The sequence below is a fragment of the Camelus ferus genome, chromosome 7 (genome assembly GCF_009834535.1).
Source record: "Camelus ferus isolate YT-003-E chromosome 7, BCGSAC_Cfer_1.0, whole genome shotgun sequence".
NCBI classification, from domain to species: domain Eukaryota; kingdom Metazoa; phylum Chordata; class Mammalia; order Artiodactyla; family Camelidae; genus Camelus; species Camelus ferus.
The window spans coordinates 1,941,379-1,967,346 of NC_045702.1; the positions used below are offsets into that span (position 1 = coordinate 1,941,379).

A 25,968-nucleotide genomic window follows, 5' to 3' on the forward strand; every position below is an offset into this window, starting at 1 on the left:
GAAAATCTACCGGATCTGAACCACGTGGAGTGTTTCCTCTTTAACCTGATATTCCAGACCCTTCGTTTTCTAGTCCCAAGCCCCTTCAACCCTGCCGTCCTGTGGAGCTCTGTTCCCCCACCTCTGCGTTCAAGGCTACCTTCTCATCCACTGAACCACTGGTGTTGTAACCACATCGTCCTGCAGAGCAAAGTGGGAGCCAGGGAGGAGCCAGTCTGGTCTGAGAGGACAACTGTCTAAACAGGCAGAGCCGTTCCCTCTGTCCGTCCGTCTCAGGCACACACACACACACTCACACATTCACACGTACATACATGAGCTCACAGACACAAACTCACACAGACACATGTACACAGACACACAGAGACACAGACACACATACACACTCAGACACAGACACACTCAGATACATAGACACAGACACACAGACAGAGACATAGAAAACAGACACATACACTCAGACACACACAGACACACGCCTCTTTCATTTATTGTATGGTTTTCCCTGAAATCCGTCATTCTCAGTGCTTCACCTTTTTCTGTCTGGCTTGACTGTGGACAAAATGAAGCAGAAAATATTTTTTATTTACTCTGAGAAAGCTGAGAGAGGCTGTAATTTATTTATAAAAGGCGCTTCCCTAAAAAGGAAAAAAAAGGCAAAGAAAAGTTCAAAACGCAGACACCTGCTGTCACCCTGATGCTGACCCCTGGGTGCTGAACACACGCGTCCCAGACTGTTGCCAGTTGGAAGACGGCTCAGCGAGCTCACACTGCTCTTTGGCCCCTTGTCCTTGGGAGGATACCGTTTCTGGTTTCTTCGATGAGATCATCACACACTTTAAATCCCTGAGTGGCTGCACTTGATCTCCAAAGAGCTGCGGGACCCAACGGGCTGGTCCCTGGGGAAGAAGCCTTTCCCAAGCTCTCTCCCCAGCATCTGGTCTGCTGCACAGGCCCTGCCCCAGTGCGTGTTCCCTGAGGGCGGGCGTGGCCTCAGACCTCGGAAGTCTCACCACTGGCCTGTTCCCTCTTCGCATTCAAAGTTTCTCTCAGAATTTATTGAGAGATTCCAGCTTAGAATTAGCCGTATAAAGATGGCATGTCCCATCTTAGTCTCTTAAAAATCACCCAAGGTTGCAAGAAGAATCAGAACAACAATGCAAATGGCATCTTTATGACAAAATCAGGAGACATCTATAAGCCTGAAATCCAATATACGAGGGAAAGCTGCCAAGAGAAAGGAGGTTAAGAGACGCCCGGGAGGACACCCAGCTGCCAATTGCAGGGCGCGCAGACAGAGCCCCTCTCAGGAGGGAGGGGCCTGTCCCGTGGGGAAAGCCAACAACCCTTTGTTTGGAAGGAGGACAGATGATGGGGCAGGCGGCAGGAGTTCTCAGGGTTCAGTGTGGCAGAGTCTCGAGAATCAGAGAAGGCAGTGTTAAATGTAAGAGTTACACAGTGAGCTGTATGTGTAAAACAAACCCAGTTACGTGTATATCACTGAGTGGGATGTGTGTATGTATATAAATTATATGTGTGTATCAGTGACATACACATACATCAGGGGGTTGGTGAGACCAGGTGGAGAGAAACTGTGCATGAGGAGTGGCCGTGCGCCGCTGCCTTCATTGGCTGGAACAAAATAAATCTAAGTGAGCTTGTTCATACATAACCCTGGGCACAAGGAGGATTCCCATTTGCTTAGAACACAACCTTGGATTTTCCACCAAGTGTATCTTCATCAGATGGCTCATGGGAAAAAAAATCTCCTCATTCAGTGGTAAATTATAATGTAAAAGGTTAAAAGGTCTATTTTTAAACGCCAAAGGGAAATGTATTCAATTAACAGGTTGAAGAGATGGCAAATGAAAAATATGGCCTGTTCGAAAAATATGGCCTAGAGGTCAATGACAGTCATGACCAAATTGGTCATCATGAAATTTAAAGCCGATCGAGCCGTTTACCTCCATAAAACAAGAGCACAAATCCAAACTATAAGAGCTCATGAACAAAAAGTTCCAACAGTTGGCAGGTAATGATCAGCTGGAGGTTGTCGGACTTAGGCAAGAGTTGAGTAAAACTTCCTGTGGTCCAGCAGGCACGCTCCTGTGTGTGTGTCCAGAGGAAAAGAAGGCAGGATGCCCAGAGGTGCCACAGCTGCATTCACTGCAGCACTGTTCCCTGTAGCCAAGACAGAAACACCCAGTGTCCATCCGCAGGTGATGGACAAAGGAGACACAGCAGACACACAACTGCCAGCGTCTTGATTCATCCAGAGCAGGGGCTGTGTCTTCCACTGTCTCTGTCCCTTTGAGCAGGGCACACAGGGTCCTCCAGGTGCCTTCCGTAAGCTCTAAGTGGATTCAAAGCCTGTGGTTTTGCGAGGATTGTTATGTCTATTTCCTCCTTCTGTGTGACTCCTGGGTCCCAGCTCATCGGTGAAGATGCACCCTCACCTGCATCATGGGCTCCGCTTTATCATGACCCCTCGGCCCCTGTTCCGTGCTCCTCACGTCCCCTCCCTGCCCCACTGCCTGCATGCACGCTGACCCCCACTGCATGAAATGTCCCTGCATGTCCCTTATGTGAGGCACATTTTACATGTCTTCCCAGGATCAGCTGAAATCTCAGGCACTTTCCACCCTCCTCCAAGTCTTTCAACTACTTCAGCTGGATTCTAAACTCTTCTTTTTCACATTTCCTGTGTAGGACATTGAACTTCAAATTCTTTTGATTTGGAAGTCTTGCCTCCTTTTCAAAATGATAGACTCAAGTGTCTTTCCTAATGTATTCTACACAACACCTGAAACAAGGCTGCACAGAGAGTGGGCTCAGGGACTGTCATTTTATTAACTGATTGACACGCTGGAGGGTATTGCAAGGGGCCAGCAGGAGGCAGGGTTGCCTACTGACCAACAGTGTTGTGCTGATGCAGTCTGTGCCTAATTGTGTTTAATTATTGCAGATGTGTAGCGGTCTGCACTGTGTGCGCGTTCCCGGAATCACTCCAGTGTGTCCATGATTGATGTCAGGGCTGTGCGGGTTGCAGTATTGGCGGTTTGAGAAGGATGGAAACTTGAGTGGTAGTAGATTAATAATTGCTGTAAAAGTGAAAGCAGAGATGAGGCTTTAAGCTTTTGGCAGGGGAAACGGCGATGATTCTCTGTGAAGTATCGTTCCTAAGAAAGGAGGAGTCACCTTCCCTAAAATACCCTTTCCATCCTTAATGCGTTATGACTCTTCTCTCTAAAACTTTCCCCTCTTGGCAGCGTCTCCTACACAAGTGTGGGGTTGTTTTTCCAAGAGCTGAGCCGATCTTTGCCTAACGGATAAATTGCAATGGAAGATTAAGCTGGAGGGGAGAGAACTGAGCTGGGCGATTGAAATGACCACCTAACAGCTCTGGCCCCTCAGACACCCCGGCCCCCCTGCCTGCTGACTCTGCTTGGCCATCGCGAGTTGTTCTCTGACATGCCTCGTGCAAGACTCACGATAGGATTATTTTTTTTGAGAAAAAACAGTAAGATTCTTAGAGATTTCCTTGTCTTGTTCTGGGAAAAGATGCCTGACGTTGGTAAAAATGGATTTAAGACCTAGGGTTTTGCAAGTTGCTTCTCTTCTCCTTGTGTTTAACTCCCAAGTCGCACCTCATCGGTGAGGTTTCCCCTGGGACCACTGAGGACAGAGAACCTAAGACCCAGGAGTGATATTGCTAAGGAATTAAAACTATAATTTTATCCATGAAGTGATTGAGGCCTGCAAAAGGTCACTGGATCTACTCAAGGCCCACAACCAGCACCCACCTGTCCTGTTCCTAACTGGCCGCCTGTTTTAACACTTAGTTTATCTGAGCGTGTGACTGCCACATGCCTGCTCTGTCCCTGTTACAAGTACAGGCCACTCGTCGGCAGGGAATATTCTTTAAAAACAAAAATTTTTTTTTATGTTTTAGTTGAAGTATAGTCAGTTTACAGTGTGTCAATTTCTGGTGCGCAGCACCAGGTTTCAGTCATACATACACACATACACTCCTTTTCATGTTCTTTTTCATTGTAGGTCACAACAAGGTATTGAATATAGTCCCTGTGCTGTACAGTAGGACCTTGTGGTTTATCTGTTTTATATATACAAGTTCATGTCTGCAAATCTCAAACACCTGATTTATCCTTCCCCACCACCTTCCCCCCTGGTAAACATAAGACTGTTTTCTGTGTCTGTGAGTCTGCTTCTGTTTTGGAAATAAGTTCATTTATGTCTTTTTTTTTTTTAGGTTCCACATATAAGCAATATCATATGGTATTTTTCTTTCTCTTTCTGTCTGACTTCACTTAGTAGGACAATCTCCAGGTCCATCCATGTAGCTGCAAATGGTATTATTTTATTCTTTTTTATGGCTGAGTAGTATTCCATTGTATAAATATACCACAGCTTCTTTATCCAGTCCTCTGTTGATGGACATTTAGGTTGCTTCCGTGTCTTGACTACTATAAACAGTGCTGCTGTGAACATTGGGGAGCATGCGTCTTTTTGAATTAGAGTTCCCTCTGGATATATGCCCAGGAGTGGAATTGCTGGATCATATAGTAACTCTGTTTTCAGTTTTGTAAGAAATCTTCTTATTGTTTTCCCTAATGGCTGCACCAACTGCATTTCCACCAATAGTGTACGAAGGTTCCCTTCAGATGATATTCTTCGTGTACTTCTATTTCCACCATCACATCCCTGTTGTGACATGTTGCTGGGAAGCGGATGAGGCTCCATGAATTTCCAGGAATACGAGTAAATCACCCATTGGGGGGCTGTCCTGGGCGGTTCAGCTCTCTACCTGGGGCTGGGTTGCAGCCCTGCCTGTGGGAGGCTGTGTCCATGACCTGACCTTGTGGCTTTCATCTTGTTGGTGCCAATAAACACGTTCTTTACTTTGGAGTCATTGGTATCATGTCACACTTGGGGAGCACTTTACGCACGTGTCTTCATTGTGCTCAGGAATCCATTTCTCCACTTGTAACATGGGGGTGCCCCCCGCCAAGGGGTGTGTCAGGCAGTGATTGTGGTTAAGTCACGAGGGGCAGTCGTGGAAATTGGGAGGCTTCGAGTTTCATTCAGACCTTGACGCTGACGGACGTGTGACATTGGGCAAGTAGTTCTCTTCTGACCTCTCTGTGAAACGAAGAAACGGGGCTGACGGCCGTGGCGGCCCCTTCCACTCTGACCCTCTTGCTGGAACCCAGAGCACGTGCAGGACTGCGTGCGGGTTTGGTGAAGGGCCTGCCCCTCCTCCCTGTGAGCGGCCAAGGGAGGTTGCACAGTCGCCACTGGGAGCGGACCTCTGGCTGTGAGAACTTCCGCTGGGCCCTGCAGCCAGGGGCTTGGACTGCCCAGTGTCCCCGGAGGGGACAGAAACGCAGCAGCTCCTCGCCAGAGGGGTGCCCACGGGGTCGGGATGCTGCACTGAGTACCACCCCCACCGCCCTGTCTTCCCGCCTCTCCTTCTGGAGACTCGGACCACCACACGGGCACCTTCCGAGGCCACGGTGCCCTCCCAGGCGCATGTGTCAGGTGAAGGGGTGGCTGCCGGGAGTGGAGGACCCCATCCCATGCGAGCATCACCAAGGCGGAAGCAGACAGGCTGTGGCCACCCTCCCGTCCCGCCTGTGCACCCCGTGCTGATTGGGCCCCGTGGTTCTCTGGCTCCCTGGGGCTGTGGGATGGGATCTGTCCACTTGAGAGCTTCCTTCTCTGGGAACCAACACCCTATTTGTCACGCAACCTGTTTCTCGGTACAGAGGACGTGAGGTCCTTGGTCACGGGACAGGGTGGACTTGAGCTGCTCACACCTGCGGTTTCCTAAGACGTGAGCATCCACCTGGTTCCTGGCCGTTGCCCCACCCGTACATCTCATTCCGCAGACTGTCAGGGAGGTCTGGAGAGATCCCATCTTGGTCAATGTGCGGCCAGAGCCAAGACCCCCACTGCTCTCCCCACCAGGACCTCTGGCCCTAATGAACGGACTTCCCTACCTGCTCTGCAGTCCACTGCTTCATCCAGAATCAGTTGACGGGGAGGAGTTTGGCCTCATCTGCGGTCAGTTCGATCGATACCTGACCTGTTCACAGGCCAGAGCTGGTGTTTGACGGGGTCCATGGTTTGGTCCTCACCCCACCACTGTCTGCCTGGTGGCCTTGGGCACGTTTCTTCATCTCTCTGTGCTTCAGCTTCCTCACCTGTGACTTGGGAAAATACCCACCAGACAGAGTGACTTGTGACGATGGAACTAGGGCGGGCAGGCTGCCCCAGGGCCCCCACTCACCCAATTCGCTGTGGCTGCCCAGGGAGGAGGGCGGGTCCTCTCAGGGGGAAATCTGGGCACCTCACTGAGACTGTGTAGAAAGTCAGGAGAGAAACCCAGTGCAGACAAGAAGACCGATTCAGTTCAATCATGCACTTGTTTCATGGTCACCAGCCATGTGCCCAGGACTCTTGGCAAAGCCAAGGGAGTTGAGAAATTGATGTGGTCCTCGCACTGAGAGGGCGTGCGTCTGTGAGAGGAGGGGGGACACCGCGGCTGGCCTGGCCGTGCCGTGAAGGAGTGGGTGGGGCAGGAGTGAAAGCTGGTGGCGTGCGGCAGACCCCTGGTTGGTGGCGACAGTGACTGTGGAACAGTGTGTGCATCTGGTGTGCCCGGTGAGGCCGTCTGGTCTCTGGGTGGGTCCCGCAGTTTCCTCCCATCAGAGGTGGGGGGCTGGTGAGATGGGGTGCACTGGGCTCCTCCAGCTCTGTCGTTTGTACACTCCAGAAATGTCAGCGAGCTCAGCGAGAGAGAAGCAGTTGCTGACCTGGGGCTGGTAACTGGTAACTGGGGTAACTGGGGTAACCATGTTCTCCAGTAACTTGGCGCTTTGCAGGGTGTCTTGTGGGGTGGGGACGGGGTCTGAGGTGGCCAGTGACACATCTGGGCGAGGTGACCTGAATGAGATTGATTTCGTTGGTCTGCACTGAATTTGCACGCATGGGGGCCCATTCACACGTGTAGTTGTAAAATTCTCTGGGAAGTACCCGCAGACGGCTCAGCAGACACTTACTCTCTGGGTGTGTGATTCCATGTCTGAACACAGCCCCCGGGGCCGGCGTGTGGGCGGGAGCCACGCTCTGCAGGCCCCGAGGCTGCAGGCCCGCTCGGTGCGCTGTCCAGCGCTCATCCGCTTTCCTGACTGTCGATGATGAAGTTGATACGCTTAACTTGCCGACGGCGACTCCGACATGTGTGACAGAAAACCTGGGTCCCACCCATCTCCCCGCAGCCCAGTGACCCAAACAAAGCCCAGCTCGCGCTGGGCTGCCTCTGCGTCTTAAATCCCTCCTGGGCCTTTCCTGAGCTGCTCTGCTCCCCCGGTGTGCGGATCCGGGCTGGGGCGCTTGCAAACATCTTACTGCAGTGCCAGCGCCAGGCCCTCACAACTCACGCCTGAGTGCTGCTTCTTGGTTCACACAAGCACTTTTGCAGCTATTATTTAATCTGAGTCTCACAACCACCCCAAGACAGGCATTTTTATCCTTATTTTTCAGCAAGGAAACCCTGGAGGAGCAGGGGATGGGGCGTGGCAGGGTGGGAAGCTGGCCTCTGGGCTCCGAGTTCGGAGCTGTTTCCCTGGGATCTTCGGGGACGCCCTTGGGCGAAGCCCTGGATGGACCACCTTCCTGGACCGTCCTGCCCAGATGTGAGCAAGGGGACAGGTGTTACTCAGACTCCACGAGACTGACTGCAGGAGAAGCTGGGATTTCTCGCAGCCGGGCCGCGGGCCGGCCGCCGGGGAGACTGCGGATTGGCTCTCCCTGCTGCTGCTGACTCCTGACCCCACTCGGCTGTGGGTCCTGAGACCAGATGTTTCCTGATGTGATTCCTCAAATAGCAGCACAACAGAAGGCACCCACGTACCTCCCGAGGAGCGCGGATGTTCCCAGGGATGACTTGCTGTTAGAAACTGCCACCCGTGAGGGAGTTCCCTTCCCCCTCGTGGCTCCTGGGCTGAACGCAGGGAATAATGCCTGGGAACAGAGCAGGCGCTTACAGTGTCTGTGGCGTGCTTAGGTAGCTAATGAATAATGCAGCCACGTAAGTTTAAGGGGAAAATCGGCACCGCTGTTTGCTCTGATGCAAAGGCACTTGGGCTCTGCCTTCCTTTCAGGAGCTGTCTTTCGGGAAGCGAAGTGGAGCAGGAGAGGCGGGTCAGTGGAGCGGTATTTTGGGACTGCCTCTGGAAACATTTTTGCTTGTTGCTTTTTTGTCTGACTCTGGTGGTTCAACTAGATTAGTGGGTTACTGAGGGGCCTCTTAATAATGCCTGAGCTGATTCAAAGAATTGGGGGAAAACTATGAGTAAGCAGGTGATTCACCAGCCAGAGTTGTTTGAGGACACCTGAGCTGTGTGCGGCTGGCTGAGGGGCGGGCCAGGGGTCCCTGGCCTTGGTGGGTGTGTGGGTCAGCGGTTCTGACCCACGGGTCGCACCTCAAGAGGCTGGAGCCGGTTATGCAGGAAGCAGCGGCCGGGGGACGGTCCTCTCTGTCTGAAGGAGGCGGACCCGTCCCTCACCGGGAGGTCTGGGTGGCTAGGGGGGAGGAGGACGCTCACGTCTCCGTCCGAGGGTCCGAGGCCAGGCTGGGGCCGGGCAGCCCATGTGGCTGTGGTTGTGGTGCTGGGAGAGGTCGCAGGCAGGGCTCCCTTGTCCTCAGGAGTCAATGGGACAGGAGGCTGCTCCAGCTGGACGAAGGAAGACCCGGAAAAACGCTTTAGGAATTTGCATCCTGAGGCTGGGGCCTTTCCTTTGTGACCTTGTCACCCTTGCAGGCGGGCTCCACGGAACGCCCCGTCTTCATCCGACCTCATTTCCCCAGTGGCTGGTAGCAGGAAGAGAGCCCCACTGAGGAGACCCAAGTTGTCTGCACACAAGTTCCTGCCAGAGGCCCGCTATTGATTGGAAATGAGCCGTTGTGATGTTTGGAGTGGTCCTTTCTCTATTTCCACCTATTTTAATCAAGAAGAATTGACTTTCTTTTCAAATCATGTCATTGAAACAATGACACATGCTTCCCACATGTGGTCAAACTTCATTTTTCCACCAAAACCAAGTTTTGCCCTGAAGCCAGGAGAACACACGTAAACCAAACCAACACCCAGCATCCGACAGCGAGTCTGCGTGTGCGTCTGCCTGTGAGGTTGGGGGATGACCGTGCGAAGCGATCGTGTACCCCTAGACCTAACCCTAGCCCCGCACTTCCCACCTCGTCCTCAGGGGGCAGGGCTGCTCCCCGTCCTCCGCGCTGTGGGCGGTCAGGATGCCGCGGGACGGCCAGCAGCGTCCGCGCTTCTCACCGGCAGTGCAGAGGGTGGTCTCACTGTAACCCCGCGACGGCTTCTTCTCCCGACGCCTGTCCACATCCCTGCAGCTGCTACGCCGCTTCTCTTGCTGACACCCCCTCAGCAGTAAGATCACGCAGCGATGTGCCTGTGTGACGGCCTGACCCTGCTGGCCACTGACCCCTTGTCTGTTCCTTCCTCCGGCTCAGGACCTGCTGGACCACTTGGCGGCAGTTGTGGCTCCGCCCACGCCCGGTTCCCTGGGGCCATGCGCCTGCTCCGTGGACGGTCAGGGACTCCTCTTCCCCGGATGCCCCTCGTCTGGTCTCGCTTCTCTGTTCAAGAGCACTTGTCCTGGGGACTCGGCAGCAGAATTCACAGGAGATGAAATGTTACTCCAGTAAGTACTTCCTAGGTTTTGAGACCAGCGTAGCTACCGTCTCTGAAACGCACGCAATTAGAGATGGCGGACCCCCCGACTTGACTGTCGCGGGTTTTCTGCATCTGTGCTCGCCTGCCAGCCCCTGTGCTGCTCATCTCCTGCCCGTCCTTGGAGGCGAATCTCCAGCCGAGCCTTCAGACCCCTCCTCCAGTGACCCCAGCCTCATGCTTTTGTCCTTGACCCCGAGTGCTCACAGTCTGGGTGACCCCTCCTCCAGTAACCCCAGCCTCATGCTTTTGTCCTTGACCCCGAGTGCTCACAGTCTGGGCGTTTCCTGGGATAAGGCTGATTTATATTGTGAATTACCTTTGTGGGCATAGTCGTCAGGGAAACGCAAACCAAAACCACTCACACCTGTTGGGACGGCTTTTGTTTTTAAAAAGGTAAATGTTGGTGAGGACGTGGACAGAAGGGCCTCGCCGTGGGCCGTTGGTGGAGGTGTAAATTAGTGTGGTCTTCGGTCCCGCAACCTCTCTTCTGGGCGTGTGCCCAACGGAAATGAAACCAGTGCCTCAGACCCCTGCCTTGCCTCGCTCACTACGACTTTGTTCATGACACTCGAGATACGGAGACAACCTCTGGGTCTGCCCGTCAGCAGGTGAAGGGATAAAGAAATTGTGTTTGCACCAAATGATGGAAAACGTTAGTCTTCATCAAGGTGTCTGGAAAGTGACGCTGCCTTTGGGGCACGTTACAGACCAGCAGTGACCCACACCTGGTCAGTACAGACTCGTTTACAGAATGAACTCCTTGCTGTTGCCAGCTACTCCGAATTACCAATGTTTAATTAAAAGGAAGACATGATTTACTTCCACAAAAGGCTAGAAGTGAAATATGACAGTGTATATGTACAGATGCTGGAGACTGTTCCACTGACACTGACACGTCTATGGAGTGGAGTACCCGTCAGCTTTTCGATAGGAGAGCCTGCCGTTTGCGACAAGGTGCACGAACCTGGAGGCCGCTGTGAAACGAGCCAGGCAGAGAAAGGAGAGAACTGCTTATACGTGGAATTGGAAAGAGTCAAGTACGTAGAAGCAGAGAGTAGTAGCAGGCGGTTATGGCGGGGTGGGAGGGATACAGCCCGAGGGCACGAGGCGGCGGTCCTGCAGGACGAGTGAGTCTAGAGGTCTAATGCGGGGCGTGGGGACTGGGCTGAGTGATGCTGTGCTGAGCCCTGGACGTCGGCTGAGAGAGTGCGTTCCAGGTGCCCCCATCACACACGGACAGAAAAGGGAACTAGATTCATTAGCTCGACAGCAGTAGTCATTCCACTGTGTACATGGACATCAAATCACTATGTCGTACGCCTTCAATAGATAAAATCCTTATAAAAGCACATTAAATTAAACCATATGGCATCCTTGATTTCATCATGGTGGTAGCGCAGTGCCTCCCACGTCGGGGACATCGTGAGCACGTGGCTGCTGGCCTCTCTGGCTGCCCCCGATTTATCCGGGAATCCCGGACGGAGGTGGAGTTGTGGTTGGGCAGGAGAGCTGAGCTCACACGTGGGTACCCCTCCTTCCCGCCGCTTTGCCAGGAGGAGGCCGAGGCAGGGCGGTGCCCACCTGAGCCCCGCAAGACGAAGTCCCTGCCGCGGGCCCAGGTGGTGCCTGGCTTCCCCGCCCTAGGCATCCTGCACCCTGGGCTTTCCTTGTGGGAGCCTGTTGTCCGGTGGGGCAGGGGTGCCGGGCTGCAGGAAGGGTTGCGGGGCTACGAGTCGGGTGTCTTCCGCTGCGGCATTTGGTGCTGATTTTGTTCCCTGAAGAAGCAGCCTTGTTCCTGCTCCTGCCTGAGGAGACGCGTGTGAAATCCTGACAGTGCTGCACGCTCAGTTAGGCCTTTTCTATTTTTAGATCCTATTTTATGACTCAAGTGTTGACTTCATGGAAATGATGTCATCATAAAAGTTGCCTGAAAATGGAATCTTCCAACTCTAAACCCATTTCTTTATTGACTTATGTAATTGTCTCCCAGCAGGAAATCCTACCCTAATTTCTGATCGATTTTCAATCAGCCTCAGCTACCAACACAGTAAAAATCTCTGCCTGAGCCCGTTGTCAAGTAATTAACAAGTGACGGCAGACACTTACTGACGCTCAGAAGTTACTTCAAGGAAACACTGAAAGAGGCATTTTGTAAAGCAGAAATTCTTCCCGTTTACCTGGGCTCCTGTAGGGAGGGTCGCACAAGTGTAGCTTTTCAAATTAAGTTAAATGAACAGGCACTCATCGGGTTTCCACTGTGCTCCTCTTCCTGGCCCTGCAGCTGCAGTTGCTAGTCCGTGGGGTAGCGGGTGCCTGAGCGAGCCTGTCACCTCCCACTCCGGGTTGGGGTTTCTCCTTGCAGGTTCAGCCGTGCGGGTCTCCCCAGCCCCCGTCGGGGCAGGAGGTGGAAACGGGCAGATTCAGCCCTGCCGGTTACGGCCCCGTGGGCCCCCTTCCCTGCACCTGTCCCCACCTCCCGATTCCTGGGCGTTCCCCAAAGCCCGCTCGGGCGGGGGTCGGGGGGCTGCGTATTTCTCCAGCTCTGGCCATCGGGACTGGTTCGTTTTCCGAGAACTGTGGTAGGGTGACGGCTCACCGGTGCAGCACCACGTCCCCAGTCTCTCCTGCTGTCTGGGTTTTGCAGCGGTACCTCCTCCCTGCGTGGGACGGGGTTTCCCTGTGTGTTGATGTAGCCTGAATCACACCCCAGTTCTGGGCATGTGCAGGTATCCCCTGCTTTTCCAAAGTTCGCTTTACGCTACTTCGCTTTTATGGAAGACCTGCATCAGGACCCGTTTTCACTCCCCATGAGAAATCTGAAGAGGACTTTCACTTTTACCAAAAAAGAGGCAAAAAGCGAAAATCTCATTCAGCTCAGCATGTCTTTCATGGAGCGTTACAGGGGCAGCCCCCCCCAGCAGGGGGAGGGGCCCCGCCAAGCCCCTCCCTTCCCCGGGACCGCCCGCGGCATCTCAGCCCCCCAGCCCTGCCGCCGTGACTGACTGTGCGCCCCTGTGCTTCACCTCCATTTATTCTGTGCACCGTGAGCAAGACCGGTCCTCAGGTAACTGCTCTTTTGCTTTGCACCATTCTGGCTTGGAGAGGTTTCCTAGTAACCGGAACTGCCCCCAGGGTGACTTTTTCATCTGGGTCCTTTTCCCAGTTTGCCCACGATGCTGGGATGTTGGAGAGTCTGCGTGAGGCTTCTGAGCATCCTGGTGTGAAATGCAGTCTACCTTCCCCACACGGCAAGGCGTTTGCACCTCCAGGCTGCCCACCTTCCGCCTGTCTCTTGTCCACCAGGCACCCTGAGAACAGGAAAAGGCCCGTGGTCGGCATGGGGAGGCGGGCTGTGTCTGCCCTGCCTTGCGGGCCGGAAGGCAGCCTGGGGGCCGGGTGAGGGTCGACTTTCCTTTTATTTTAAATTGGAGTCTAGCTGGGTTACAATGTTGTGTTAGTTTCTGGTGTACAGGATAGGGATTTTGTTATACACACACGTATGTGTACACAATCCTTCCCAGATTCCTTTCTGTTGTAGGCTGTTACAGAGTATTGAATACAGTTCCCTGTGCTGTTGATGAGGACCTTGCTGTTCATCTGTTTTACACATAGTGGTGTGTGTCTGCGAATCTCGAACGAAAAAATATGGAAGTCTTCAGGAATTTGCATGCCCTCCTTATGCAGGGGCCGTATCTTTATTCCAGTTTTAGTAAACGTGCTGTGGAAATGAGCACCCAACATATATTTTAATAAACAATGGCAGTGGTTAACTCAAAGGAGGAGGTCCCTCAGAGAATTTCAGGCATGAGAACATAGTTGAAAGGAAAAGCATGACTTGACAAAAAAAAAAAAAAGAAATGCTATGACTACCATTGCTCTTTTAAAAAAATCTATAAAATAACATTGCACAAAAAATCTCTTCCTTTATGAACGTGTGAACAGTCCCTGTGGATAACTAATGTCTTATGTCCCAGCATCCAGTTTATTTGTTAATTTCAGAATGACCTGACTACGTGCCTGTTAGATTCAGGGCCATGAGCTGGCCTAATGCAGGTGAAAAGACACTGTTCCTTAGAGTCTGAAATTTGGGGTAAATCAGGAGAGTGGGATGATCTCCAAGCCAGACGGTCAGCGTCCCCCGTGACACAGGACCACTTGTCTGAGGCCTTCCGCAAGCAGCCGTGTCTGTGTCCCCACCTCCCGTGGCACTGACCAGGTGGCGATGGAGTCGCTGACTTCATGACTCACTCTCGTACGCTGTATTTCTCATCTTGCACCAAAGCGTGCCTTCTTTTACTTCGCTCAGTCGTTCTAGTGCTTTCTCTTGGGGCTGCACGGAAGGCAGCTGGGGATTCTAGAGAAGGTCAGCGTGACTGTGCATCCCCCAGGTGTCCTCTTCCCAGTTTCCTCCAGCCATTCTTACTCGCTATGGGTATTTTACAATGGTAACAGCTGGGATTTGGAGTCAGACGTGGGGCTGGCCATTTACTAGCTGCGTGAGGTTGGGCACCAACGTTAGCGTTTTGGTTAGTTAGGAGCTTGTGTTTTCTCACTGGTGGGACAGAGGTGAAAATGCCATCTCCTGAGATTGCTCCGAAGATGAGGCAGGGAAGTCTGTTGTGACAGTGCCCGCCTGGACTCGGCGCGGCTGCATGCTAACAGAACTTTGTGCTGGGTGGCAGGGGAGGTGGCTGGCGATCGCACTCCTTCCGTCTCGTGTGTTCCTGGGCCCTGCCTGGTTGTTCAGCAACAGATAGTCAATAAAATAAAGTACTCAAATTCGAGTGTGGGCGCTGCTCCCTGGTTTCCTCTGAGCTCTCACCCGGGCAGCTGATTGGGCGTAGTTTAAGCAGCATCCACTGCGGAATGCAGTGCAGGCGCAGCTCCTTGAACCGCCATTCAACCCAGACGCTCGAGTCTGCGTCCGTCTGTGGCGAGGCCGGGCTTCCTGCTCCCAGTGGTCTGCAGCGGAGTGTAAAGCCAAGAGCAGGGCCCCTCTCCTCCAGCTGGACTTGGGGTCCGCTCTCAGGCACCCACCTCGGGCTTTGGGGAGGTGGCTGAAGCTTGAGTCACCGTCTGCTCCTAACTGTGCCATCTGCAGTTTGGTTAAGTGTATTTTATTTGGAATTTGAGGACGAACTGGCTGCGGCGTCTTCTCTCCACCAGTTGCCGGGTCGAATCAGCATTTAAGGACCGCAGGGCCAGCCGCTCGCACCCCTCCCTGCGTGTGCCTTCGGTGGAAGAGTCCGGCCCTCCAGCTTGCAGGAGGGGTTTTCTTCAGTCAGGGCAGGCCGTCTGCTTCTTCTTGCAGCCAACTCTCGGTTGTACCGAAGTAGGGCACAGCAGCAGAATCCTGCCTCACGCTGCCTTCCTCCGGAAAGGCTGAAGTCCGTGTGCTCTTCGCAGTATTTTCACTGTTCAGCCAACCGGGAATCCAGCTAATGTTACGACTGTCCCCCTCTTCCTGTGTCTCCGTGGAGACAGCGTCATGGACGCACCGCCCCTTGATGCAAAGGATGAACAGTGAGGGCGGGTGGAACTCAGGGCTGGAGCGCATGCCTAGCACGTGTGAGCTCCTGGGTTCAGTCCCCAGTACCTCCCTTTAAATAAATAAAGCTAATTACCACCACCCCCCAAAATAAACAACAACAACAAAAAAAGATGAGCAGTAATGTCGGCACTGAGCACTTCCTGAGAGCACTGTGCTAGGGTGTCACCAGAGCATCAGAAGGAACTTGTGTGTTAAGTACAGTTACTTTCCTTATTTTACAGCTGGGGAAACTGTAGCTGAGCCAAGTGCAGGCGGTTTCCCCAGATCACAGGCTGGAAAGCGGAGCAGCATGGTTCGCACACAGGCGGGCGAGCCGCCTTGACCGCTACGCTGGAGTTGATCACTGCTTTCTGTTGGGTTAGTTTTAAATTTCCGCGGTTGTATAATTTGTTTTAATAATAATTCTTGAGCTTATCACAGACAGTGGTTGATTTTTTTTCTGGAGAATTTAAACTAAGGCATAGCTGGTATCTTTGGGGACCTGTGAGGGGCTATTCCTGCCAAGGACAGGGCTAGAGACCTGAGAAATGTTCCTTCCTTTTTTTCTTTCCCACCTAATTTTTTTAATCTTTTTTTTTTTTGAAGTATAGTCAGTTATAATGTGTTGATTTTTGATTAAAATGAATCCTCAGCCAAAAAAAGTAATGTGTCAGTTTCTGGTGCACAGCACAATGTCCCCGTCATGCATATGCACGTATTCACTTTCATATTCTTTTTCATTAAAGGGTATTACAAGATAGTGAACGTAGTTCCCTGTGTTATACAGAAGAAATTTGCTTTTTATCCGTTTTTGTATACAGTGGTTAACATTTGCCGTTTGGATTTTCTCCCGTCCAGCTGCGGTTACCGCTTTCCTGCACAAGATTATCACCACGTACCCTTTTAGAATTAAAGAGCAAAGAAGCGAATACACATATTTTGCTTTCTTAAGTCATTACCCCTGCAGCCCCGGAGCCCCCCGAGGGACTCAGCGTCCATGATGTAGTTAGAGGCCGTCACCCCTGAGCTATGAAACGATGACCTTGAGTCACACTGCAGTATCTTTGAGGAAAGTCTAAAATTCATTCACCAAGTCTTGCTCACGGAGCAGTGACACTGAGAGAAGTAAAGACTCTTCCTGTTAATTCTGGGTAAACAGTGTGTGTTGCTAATTAGACTGTTTCTTTGCCCAGTAGCCCTGTTCAGCAGAGGTTTTACTCTCCAACTGTATAGGTCTGTGAATCTGGTTATTATCTCAAGATCTTGAGAAATATATGAGAATATGATCATATTGTAGGCTCCACTCCAGTAGACAATGTCATTCTTCCCAGCGGCCCTTTGTCAGTTATTCAGATCTTGGTTGCCCAAAATCCTTTGGGTTCCTTCCTGTCGGCTGCTGTTTTGTACCCCATGGGGCATGAGTTCTAAACCTTTTGACAAACTGGTTTTTATCAGAGAGAATGTGGAGGATTCTCAGTCACTAAAAGCTGGAATTTTCTGAAAATTCCTTAAATAATTATAACTAATTACCCAAGACATAGTGACACGCCTTGCATGAGGGAAACTGTCCTCCAATCAGAGCAGCAAGAAGAGGCGGACAAGCCCGAGAACCCTTAGAACGAGGACGTGGACACGGATGCAGACGCGGCAGACAGAGGAGACTGGAGGCCCCGAGGGCAACTCGCTCAACTTCCCGGCCTCCGGCTCCGTTTGTACCATCGTCCTTCATTATCAAGGATGCTGCCGCCACTGCTGACGGTGCCATTTCCCGGGCCAAGATGTCCATTTAGCGTGTACTTAGAGTGCACCTGCTCGCGTGGTGGGGCTGAAAGCTGCCTCACATTGCCAGCTGTGCTCCGAGCTCCTGGATTATTCTGGGAAGGTGCTCTGCAGAGTGAGCCCTGTGGTCCCCCCAGCACCGCCGGAGGCGCGGAGGTGAGGATGGGGGAGGCTCGCTCTCCCTGCAGAGGTCTCGGACTGCTGGGTCCCATCCTGGAGTTCATCAGAGCAAGCAGGCTTTGTCTCGCAGCTTCTGAAGTCGGCTGCCGTCTCTCTGGTTAGTGTAGAACGCGGCAGCTTCAGGAAGAAGCCCTCCCCTCTCGTCATGAACCTGTCCTCAGGGAACGGACACGGGCAAAGCAGGTCGCGCCCCCGCATTCAGCCTCACGTACTCGTAAAGGAGGGTGTGTGGTCCTTCCCTGCAGGGGTCATAGCAGAGAATGGGGGTCCAGGTCTGCTGGCCGTAGGGCACCCGGTCACCAGAGTGAATTTGTCAGAAAACGTATTGGATGGATGGTGGAAAAAATGCACACGTGGACATGGTCATGCAGTTTTGGAGTTCCCTGATTTAAAATTGATGTGAGAAGCTATAGAGGAAAATCGAATTGATTTATCGCAGAATACAATTAGACATAAAAGGAAAGTCTTTAGAGGCGATCTGAGTAACCTCAGGTCACTCGTGTGCAACAACAGACCGCAGAGTGTCGGGACTGAAACAACAGTGGGTGGAGAGCAGCCCCCGACTGAGGACGCAGCAGGTGGAGCAGGGCTGGGGCTGGTGAAGGATCTGGACCTAGTGCACTTGAGATGGTGCCCTGAGCCGCACAGTATCGTTCACACCTGCCAGGTGATGGACCTGCGTGTCTGACCGTGGATGAGTGAATGAAGAAGACGGGTGTGTGGCACACGTATGACACGTGTGTGTCACGGGTGCACACACACATGTGTATATGTCACATCCACATGGATGGGCCTGCAAGACATTGTGCCAAGTGAAATAAACTAGACAGAGAAAGGCAAGTGCTGTGTGAGCTCATTTACATGTGGAATCTTGGGGAAAAGTGTTGGTGAGAATGTAATTTGGTGCAGCCACCATGGAAAACAGTATGGAAGTTCCTTAAAAAACTAAAAATCGAGTTACTACATGATCCAGCAATCCCACTCCTGGGCACATATCCAGAGAGAACCTTAATTCAAAAAGATATATGCACCCCAATGTTCACAGCAGCACTATTTACAGTAGCCAAGACATGGAAGCAACCTAAATGTCCATCAACAGGTGACTGGGTAAAGAAGCTGTGGTATATTTATACAATGGAATACTACTCAGCCATAAAAAAGAATGAAATAATACCATTTGCAGCAACATGGATGGACCCGGAGATGGTCATTCTAAGTGAAGTAAGCCAGAAAGAGAAAGAAAAATACCGTATGATACCACTCATACGTGGAATCTAAAAAAATGAGACGAATGGATTTATTTATAAAACAGAAACAGATATAGAAAACAAACTTATGGTTACCAAGGGGTAAGGAGGGGTGAGAGGGATAAATCAGGAGTTTGGGGTCAGCAGATGCACGCTACTGTATGTAAAAGAGATGAGCAACAAGGTCCTGCTGTGCAGCACAGGAGACTGTATTGTAGCAACCTACAAACAAAGGAGTATGTGTATATAACTGAATCACTGTGCTGCACACCGGAAACCAACACAGCATTGTAAGTTGACGGTACTTCAGTTAAAAAAAGGAAAACCTCGTAGAAGCAGAGAGTAAGCTGGTGGTTATGGGGGTGGGAAGAGATGGCCCGAGGGCACGAGGCGGCAGTCCTGCAGGACGAGTGAGTCTAGAGGTCTAATGCGGGGCGTGGGGACTGGGCTGAGTGATGCTGTGCTGAGCCCTGGACGTCGGCTGAGAGAGTGCGTTCCAGGTGCCCGCGTCACACACAGACAGAAAAGGGAACTAGATTCACTAGCTCGATGGCAGTAGTTACTCCACTGTGTACATGGACATCAAATCACCATGTCGTACGCCTTCAGTAGACACATTTTTATTAAAAAATAAATTAAATAACACAGTTCTCAACTTTGAAAAAAGAAGATTTCAGGGACACCAAACCCACCTATTGAAAAATCCACACCTTTTTAAAATTTATTTATTTTTTAATTGAAGTACAGTCAGTTTACGGTGTGGTGTCAATTTCTGGTGTGCAGCACAAAGAAAAATCACACCTTTAAATACACACAGAATAATCTGATATAATGGTATTTTATCTCAATTTGTTAATAGGATATTTCAATTTTTATGGCTTTATTATCAACATGATTGACTTGAAGGGGGAAAATCAATCAGTGAGGCTAAACTTATTCAACAGTTAAAATTCACCAAGCATCTCTAACGTCTGGGCGTTGTGCAGAGCCACCGCGGCCCTGCCCTTGATGGTAAGCATTGAGTGGAGGTCACAGTGTGGCGGGCGGGGCGGCGGTGCGGCGGTGCAGGGATGGAATTTACTAGCATGGACACAAACCCCTGAACAGTAAGGCAGCCGTCTCTGAGCAGTTAATGGACAGCTTGCTTAAAACCAAACACGGTCAAGCAGGTGCAGAACTGAAGCAATTTAAAAAGATTTAAATCATTTTTTGACACCTTTGGCAAATGCAGAAAAAAATTACAACGTTCACTGTAAATAGTAAGGATGTTTTAAAAAGATACAGGTGAAAAGGAACAGATTTCAAGAATAATCACAAGAGCCACTGTTGGTATTTCCAACACTCAGTCACTGACAGTGAGGAGGGCGCTCCCTTTAAAAGGTGTCACGATGGGCATGCCCCCAGATGCCGTCGCATTGAAGCAGAGCAGACATGAGGACCGGGAACATCAGGGGGCCGTCTCTGCAGCTGGAGTGGTCGGACATGCGTGGGGTCCTCCACGGCCACAGGCACCAACCCTTCCAGTGACGATGCAGAAACGAGCACCTCGGGACCCTTGTCATCTTACCTTGTTTCCCCTGAAGGAGAGCAAGGAATCTAAACGTAAGGCTGTGAAACCAGAAGAAGGGAATGGTGCTCTGACCTGACGCGAATCTAGACATCTTTCTTCACGTAGCTGTTCAGGAAGATGGTAAATCTCACAGTCCTGCCCAGTCTTTCTGACATCTGGGAGGTCATGAAGGAATCAGCCAAAATTACAGATAGAAACCCTGAACTGTCAGACAAGCAGAGAGCCCGCTGGGGAGGCTGAGCGCCGCGGAGAGCGCGTCTCCTCACCGTGTCTGCTGTTGGCCTGTAAAAATCTGTTGTTTCCTGGAATCCTTGGGGTTATTTTATGAAAACACTTCGTGGGGAATTTTTTCACTTTAGTCCCGTTTACGTCGACACTTCCTACGTGTCAACCCTGTGGCCAGGTTGATGCAGATGCGAAGCAGGAGGGCAGCACAGTCACACGAACTGGCTCTTCAGTATGAGGGGTGAGTTCGGGGACTGGGGCACACGCACGATGCTGCGAGCACACAGGGACCAGAGGGGCCCCCGCCTCCTGGAGGGCTGCATGGACTGTCCTGGGGCACATTGCAATACAGCTTCCAAGGGCAGTTTGACGTTCACAGGGGGCTGGGATTGGGTGGGGGTGTGTGTGTGTGTGCACGCGTGTGCGTGAGCAGGTGCCTGTGTGGCCAGGTAGAGGGGGACGTGGGTGAGACGCAGGCCCAGGAGTGGCGTGGGGCTGTGAGGCGGGCCCAGCGGTGAGAGGCTGTCCGTCCCAGGAGATGAAGTGCGATGGGGCGGGGTGGTTGAGTCTGGCCTCTGGGTGACCAGGGGTTCTGAAGGGCAGTTTTTGTGTTGGGAACTGACCAGGTCAAGGTGGCATTTTGAGCAGCCCACTCTGCTGGGTGTTTATTAGGGGTAGCAAGACCCCAGAGAGAGGCTGACAGGTGGGAGCGGGTCGTGAGCCTCTTGAAATGGACTGAGCAGCAGGGAGGAGCTGCAGGTGCATCAGGAGGGTGCTGGCAAGGGCTCGGTTTACAGGGCGTGTCAGAAGATTCAGGGAGCAGGCCTGGAGGAGCTGACTGGCTGGCAGGACGGCAGCGTCCTCCCTGAAGTCGGGGCGTCTGCTCTCTGCGATGTGTATGGCTCTGAGTATGTATGTGTGTGGTTTGTCCCAAATCATTAGATTGGAAACATCTTTGTGAGCCGCCCTCTGATCTTCAGCAGTTCTTACTTTTGTTTTGAAGGCCTCAAAACCTTGACAAAAACACAGATGTGAACTGTGCCGTTTGCACGCGGGGTGGAGGAGTGATGGATCAGACTGAGCTCCCTGCCTGGGCTCCACCCTGTTCCCCTGCATCCCAGAGGGTGCCAGTAACACCTTCCCATTTTTATCGAGTGGATATTGTTTTTAATCCAGAAAAAATTGAAACGTGGAGAAAAGCAAAGAGAAGAGAAGAGTGGATGCTGGAGAACCCCTGACACGCGTTGCTCTGCTGCCTTCAGCTGTTCTCTGGCAGCAGCAGTTTGGGGTAAATTCAGACGTGGCGGTGATTTCCTCAGACCCACGGTGACAAGTACCTAACACAATGAGCAGGAACCCCTGCTTGCGTCTGCGGCCCAGTCCACACGGATCTCCCCAGCGTCTCCGTGTGTGCTTCACGCCCGCTCTGCCCGCGTCAGCATGCGGGCGGAGGCTGCCTCGCTTCCCGTTGCTCGGGACCAGGGACCACTGGCTCTGCCACAGGCTCCCGTCACCCTCTCCTGTGGCGACATAAGAGGTATGATTTCCTTTCCAAAGATAAGGGATCACACTGGTAAGCTGCTCCACTCCGATCACGGTGGGCAGCAGACCCCTGGAGACCCCTGCTGACCCGTGAGCACTGCTCCTCCCTCCTCCCCTCTGGTGGGGCCAGCCCAGCACTTCGTTCGGATGGGCAGCAGCGAGGCTGCCCCAGAGTCAGCCGCCTGAATGGTCCGAGAAATGGAACATCGCTCCCTGTGTGATTAGACTTTCCTGTCCTGTGGATTCACTGCCGCCAAGAGCTGCTCTCTGTGTTGAGAGATCAATTAGGACTCAAAGAGCATAAATTGTGGAAAAGGTGAACACACCCCAAGTAGTGGAGGTGGTGTAGGGTGGAGACAATGTTGTTTAGCATATGTAAAAGGAACTGGCATCAATTTAGGAATTTATTAAATAAACTAATATAGCATGTTAAAGTGACTTTAATTATTCATTAATTATTAAATAATTATTAATATTATTATGGAATAAGTTATTAGGTAGTAAATTTTTTAACTTGACAATAATAAAGTTAACGTTCATTTTAATATTAATAATAACACATTAATTGAGAAATAAATCAGCATAAGTTTAGAAAGTTTGCATGGCCTTCAGACTTTCATGTAAGAGTGTCATACTAGAGGACACAGGTTTTCAGTTGAAATGTTTACTAATAGCCAGGTTTTCTTCGTTCTCGGCTGACAGTTTGGACATTGGGGGTTTTCTTCCCATCACGTGCACGGGGCCTTTTCATGGGCCAGGAGCTGCTCAGACTTGGTTGAATTACAGTCGTCCTTTACATGTCAAGGAACAGAAAATCAGCAAGACTCAGTGTTGTTAAGGTACCCGTTCTTCCCAACCTAATCTACAGATTCAACACAATCCCAGTCAAAATCCCAGCGTGTTATTTTGTGGGTATCGCCAAACTGATTCTGAAGTCTGCAGCGAGAGGTGACAGACCAGAAGAACCAACCCAGGACTGAAGGAGAGCAAAGCTGGAGGAGCAAGTCTTCCGAAATATTTCACACTTGGAATCGTTGTATCTCTTAAATAGGTGATCACAGCAGGCTGTCCACCTGTGACGTGATCGCTTCTGCCATCGTCCCGTCTGGCTTAAACTCTCAGCTGCGTGTCTCAATGATCCTTTACGTCCCCCTCCTCCACACCAGCCGGGCATCCACCCCAGAGCCTTTCCATGAGGCGGGGGGCACGTGCTCTTTGTCTGAAAGCAGAGTCCGTACAGGTATGTATCTACATGTGGTGATCACACCTCTGATTCTGCGATGACGTCCCACTTGAAAAGAATGACTATTAATACAAAAATCCTACTGCTGGCAGACTTGGGACTTCGCATCCATTCTGTGAAACAAAGTTCTCCGTACAACATTGCTAACCTGTAACTGGCCTTGGTCTTGAGATTTGGCCGTGGGTTTGAAAGGCCCCACTGTCCAAAGTTAGGGAGCGTTGATGACAAGAGCTGAGAACACAATTTGGATCTGAAAGATTTGGTTCAGTTTCTTTTGCCAAAGATTCTCAAGATACTGTAATTCAAGAAAACATGAAATTTTAGTGTTCTTCATAAGAGATGCACCAGGGATTCTATTTCAGTGGTCATTTCTTTAAAATTGAGGTTTGCACCATGACATGATTTAGTCCTTCATTGCCTTCTGAGGACAATGGGCTCAGTGTCCAGACACCTGATTCCTGGTCCTTCTGATGCTGGTCAAACGCATCCCAGTGCTGGTCACCATCTGTCTGGGTTCCCAGTGCTGGTCGCCACCACCTTCTACAGAGGAGGGCTCACCAGCTGACCTGGAAGTTCCCTTTCTGATCTCCACTTCCACTTGTGAATATTTATAGATGCCTTAATTTCACTTGCATTTTACTTTTTTGTCACCGAAGCCCGCTTTCATGTCCCCTTTAATAGGGCTGTGCGCCGGGTACGAAGGCCTGCTCCCTCACGTCTGCATGCACGTGTGTGTGTGAAGCGCGTCGGAGTCTCTGCAGAGCTAGACGCAGAGGCAGTGACTCCCTGCATGTGGACGTTGCTCGTCAGCACAGAGCACCCCAGGGAACGTAAATTCCATTCTTGCTGTCAAGTAAGTGGCAACTGGGGAAGGAAGAAGTGATCGTCTTTGTTTTTTTTCGCCTTTCTTTTTTTGATTGAAGTACAGGTGATTTACAATGTTGTGTTAGTTTCAGGCGTACAGCAGGGTGATTCAGTTATCCGTGCACACGTGCACATTCGTCTTCAGGTTCTTCTCCACCATAGGTTATTACAGGACGTTGAATACAGTCCTGCACAGGAGGGCCTTGTAGAAACGACACACGAAACAGTGAGGATGAGGGTGGACGGTGCGCGGTCAGAGGACTGGGGCTACGACAGAGCTCAGCACCGCCACTGACAGACACGGCGCTGGTGCCAGGAGATGCCAGTCCTGTTCCATCCCTGAGCTGGTCTCCTGGAGCCTTTGACCTGGCGGGGAAAATGGTGGAATGGCCCCTTTGGTCCAGGGTGGGTCAAGGTCAAGTGAAGGGCGTGTGCGGGCACTCAGACAGCCCTGCAAGATGGCTGCGATGAATGATGCTCTGATGCATGGCAGGCCGTGGATGCCTTTCCCACTGGACTGCCCTGTATTTGAAAACTAACAGAGCAGAGGAGGCTTCCCTGGAACTCTCGTCTGCGCCTCCCCCAGCACCCCGTCCTCAGGCTCCTGGCTGCATCCTCATCCCGCCTCCGAGTGGACACGTGGTCTCAGCTGAGGGATTTAACCCCTGTGGGTCAAAACAGCAGGATCATCCCTCAGAACCTGCCGCCTGGGGCGGCTTCACTGTGCGCAGAGGAGAAGGCGTTTGAAGCACTGCCTGTTTTTTGTTTTGTTTTGTTTTTTCCCCTTCCTGGAACAGGAACAGATACATGTTACCCCGCGTAATTGGGTGCCAGGACTTTAAAAAATGACTCCTGTCAGCTGTGGCACGTTTAAACACCCCACCTATTTCAGGAGACAGTTAACTTCTGTTTTCAAAAAAGATTTAATAAAGACGTGCGTGTTTGGACTTGCTGTGCGCCACTTGTGTCTGCGGCGGGCGCACAGGACCGGCCGTGACCACGGCGGGGAGCTTGCTTCCCTGCGCCGGCTGCCCCCGATTCTAACTCTTCATTCATTTCCCACTTCCTTACGTCACTTGTAAACATGGAGCTTGCGCGTGGAGGCCCGGAGAACCAAGTGGGTATTTTTGAATCATCTAAAGACACTGGATCAGTCCAAGCACGGCCTCCCGCTGCAGCTCAGAGGTGGGGGACAGCGATCTGTTGTTTGGTACCAGCCTCTGGGTCCTCAAAGCACCCGCTGTGGAAATACCCTTTGGTCCTGCAAGCAGTTAAGATGCTATCTCTGTTCCAATCATCATTACAGGAGAGAGGAGTAATTTCAGGAGACTATTAGCAGCACCCGCAAAACATCCTTATGAACTTTTCTTCTTTTGTGGTCCGTCTTTTATCGGGGCCTGTCTGCAGCCAGCATCTGGCCCGCCTGCCAGTGCGTTTTAATAATAATAACACATTGCACTTTCCGAGCGCTCCTTTCATCCCGGAGCCTAGAGCACTTTGCAAACACTAATTAATTAGGCTCTGCACAGGCTCCCTCTTTGAGGCGGCGAGCCCTGTGCGGCGCAAGATGGCTCAGGTGGTTCTCCCAGGCTCGCCCACTCCTGAGCTTGAGCAGAAGCCCAGCAAAGGCACCCTGCTGCAGGGGCCGCTGGGACGGAGGGAAGGACAGCTCCCGCCCTGAGGGCTGCCTGGCCCGGCCGCCCAGCCCCTCACCTCTGCGTCAGGTCCTGATGGCCACGGAGCCTGGCTGCATCCTCCGACTGGCTCCTTGATGGTTCTCCTGACTTGGGACTCGCCTCAGGGGTGAGACCAGAGCCGGTGCTGTGACCGCCACCCGCTTATGCTGAAAAGCACAAGAACAAAAGGGCATTGGGGTTTCGAGGCCTGCTGCTGTGGAGGTCAGGCAGGGATAGGACACAGCAGGTCCAGGGTCCTGGGGCATCAGGGGATTGAGCCTCACCACGGGGGCGTCACAGCCGTGCGGCCAGCCTGCAGGCTCC

General features: G+C 51.8%; 1 long non-coding RNA gene and 1 pseudogene across 1 annotated transcript in view; one reads left to right on the plus strand and one right to left on the minus strand.

Moving 5' to 3' along the window:
- LOC116664761 overlaps nt 1–11,103 on the plus strand; it is a 48,718-nt gene extending 37,615 nt beyond the window's left edge. Inside the window, exons 3-4 of the long non-coding RNA XR_004321173.1 lie at nt 9,566–9,756; nt 10,182–11,103. This is a non-coding gene — a long non-coding RNA (uncharacterized LOC116664761). The remainder of the gene's footprint in view (nt 1–9,565; nt 9,757–10,181) is intronic.
- Nucleotides 11,104–13,427: 2,324 nt separating this feature from the next.
- On the minus strand, nt 13,428–13,522 carry LOC116665161 (annotated as a pseudogene).
- Nucleotides 13,523–25,968: the final 12,446 nt, after the last annotated feature.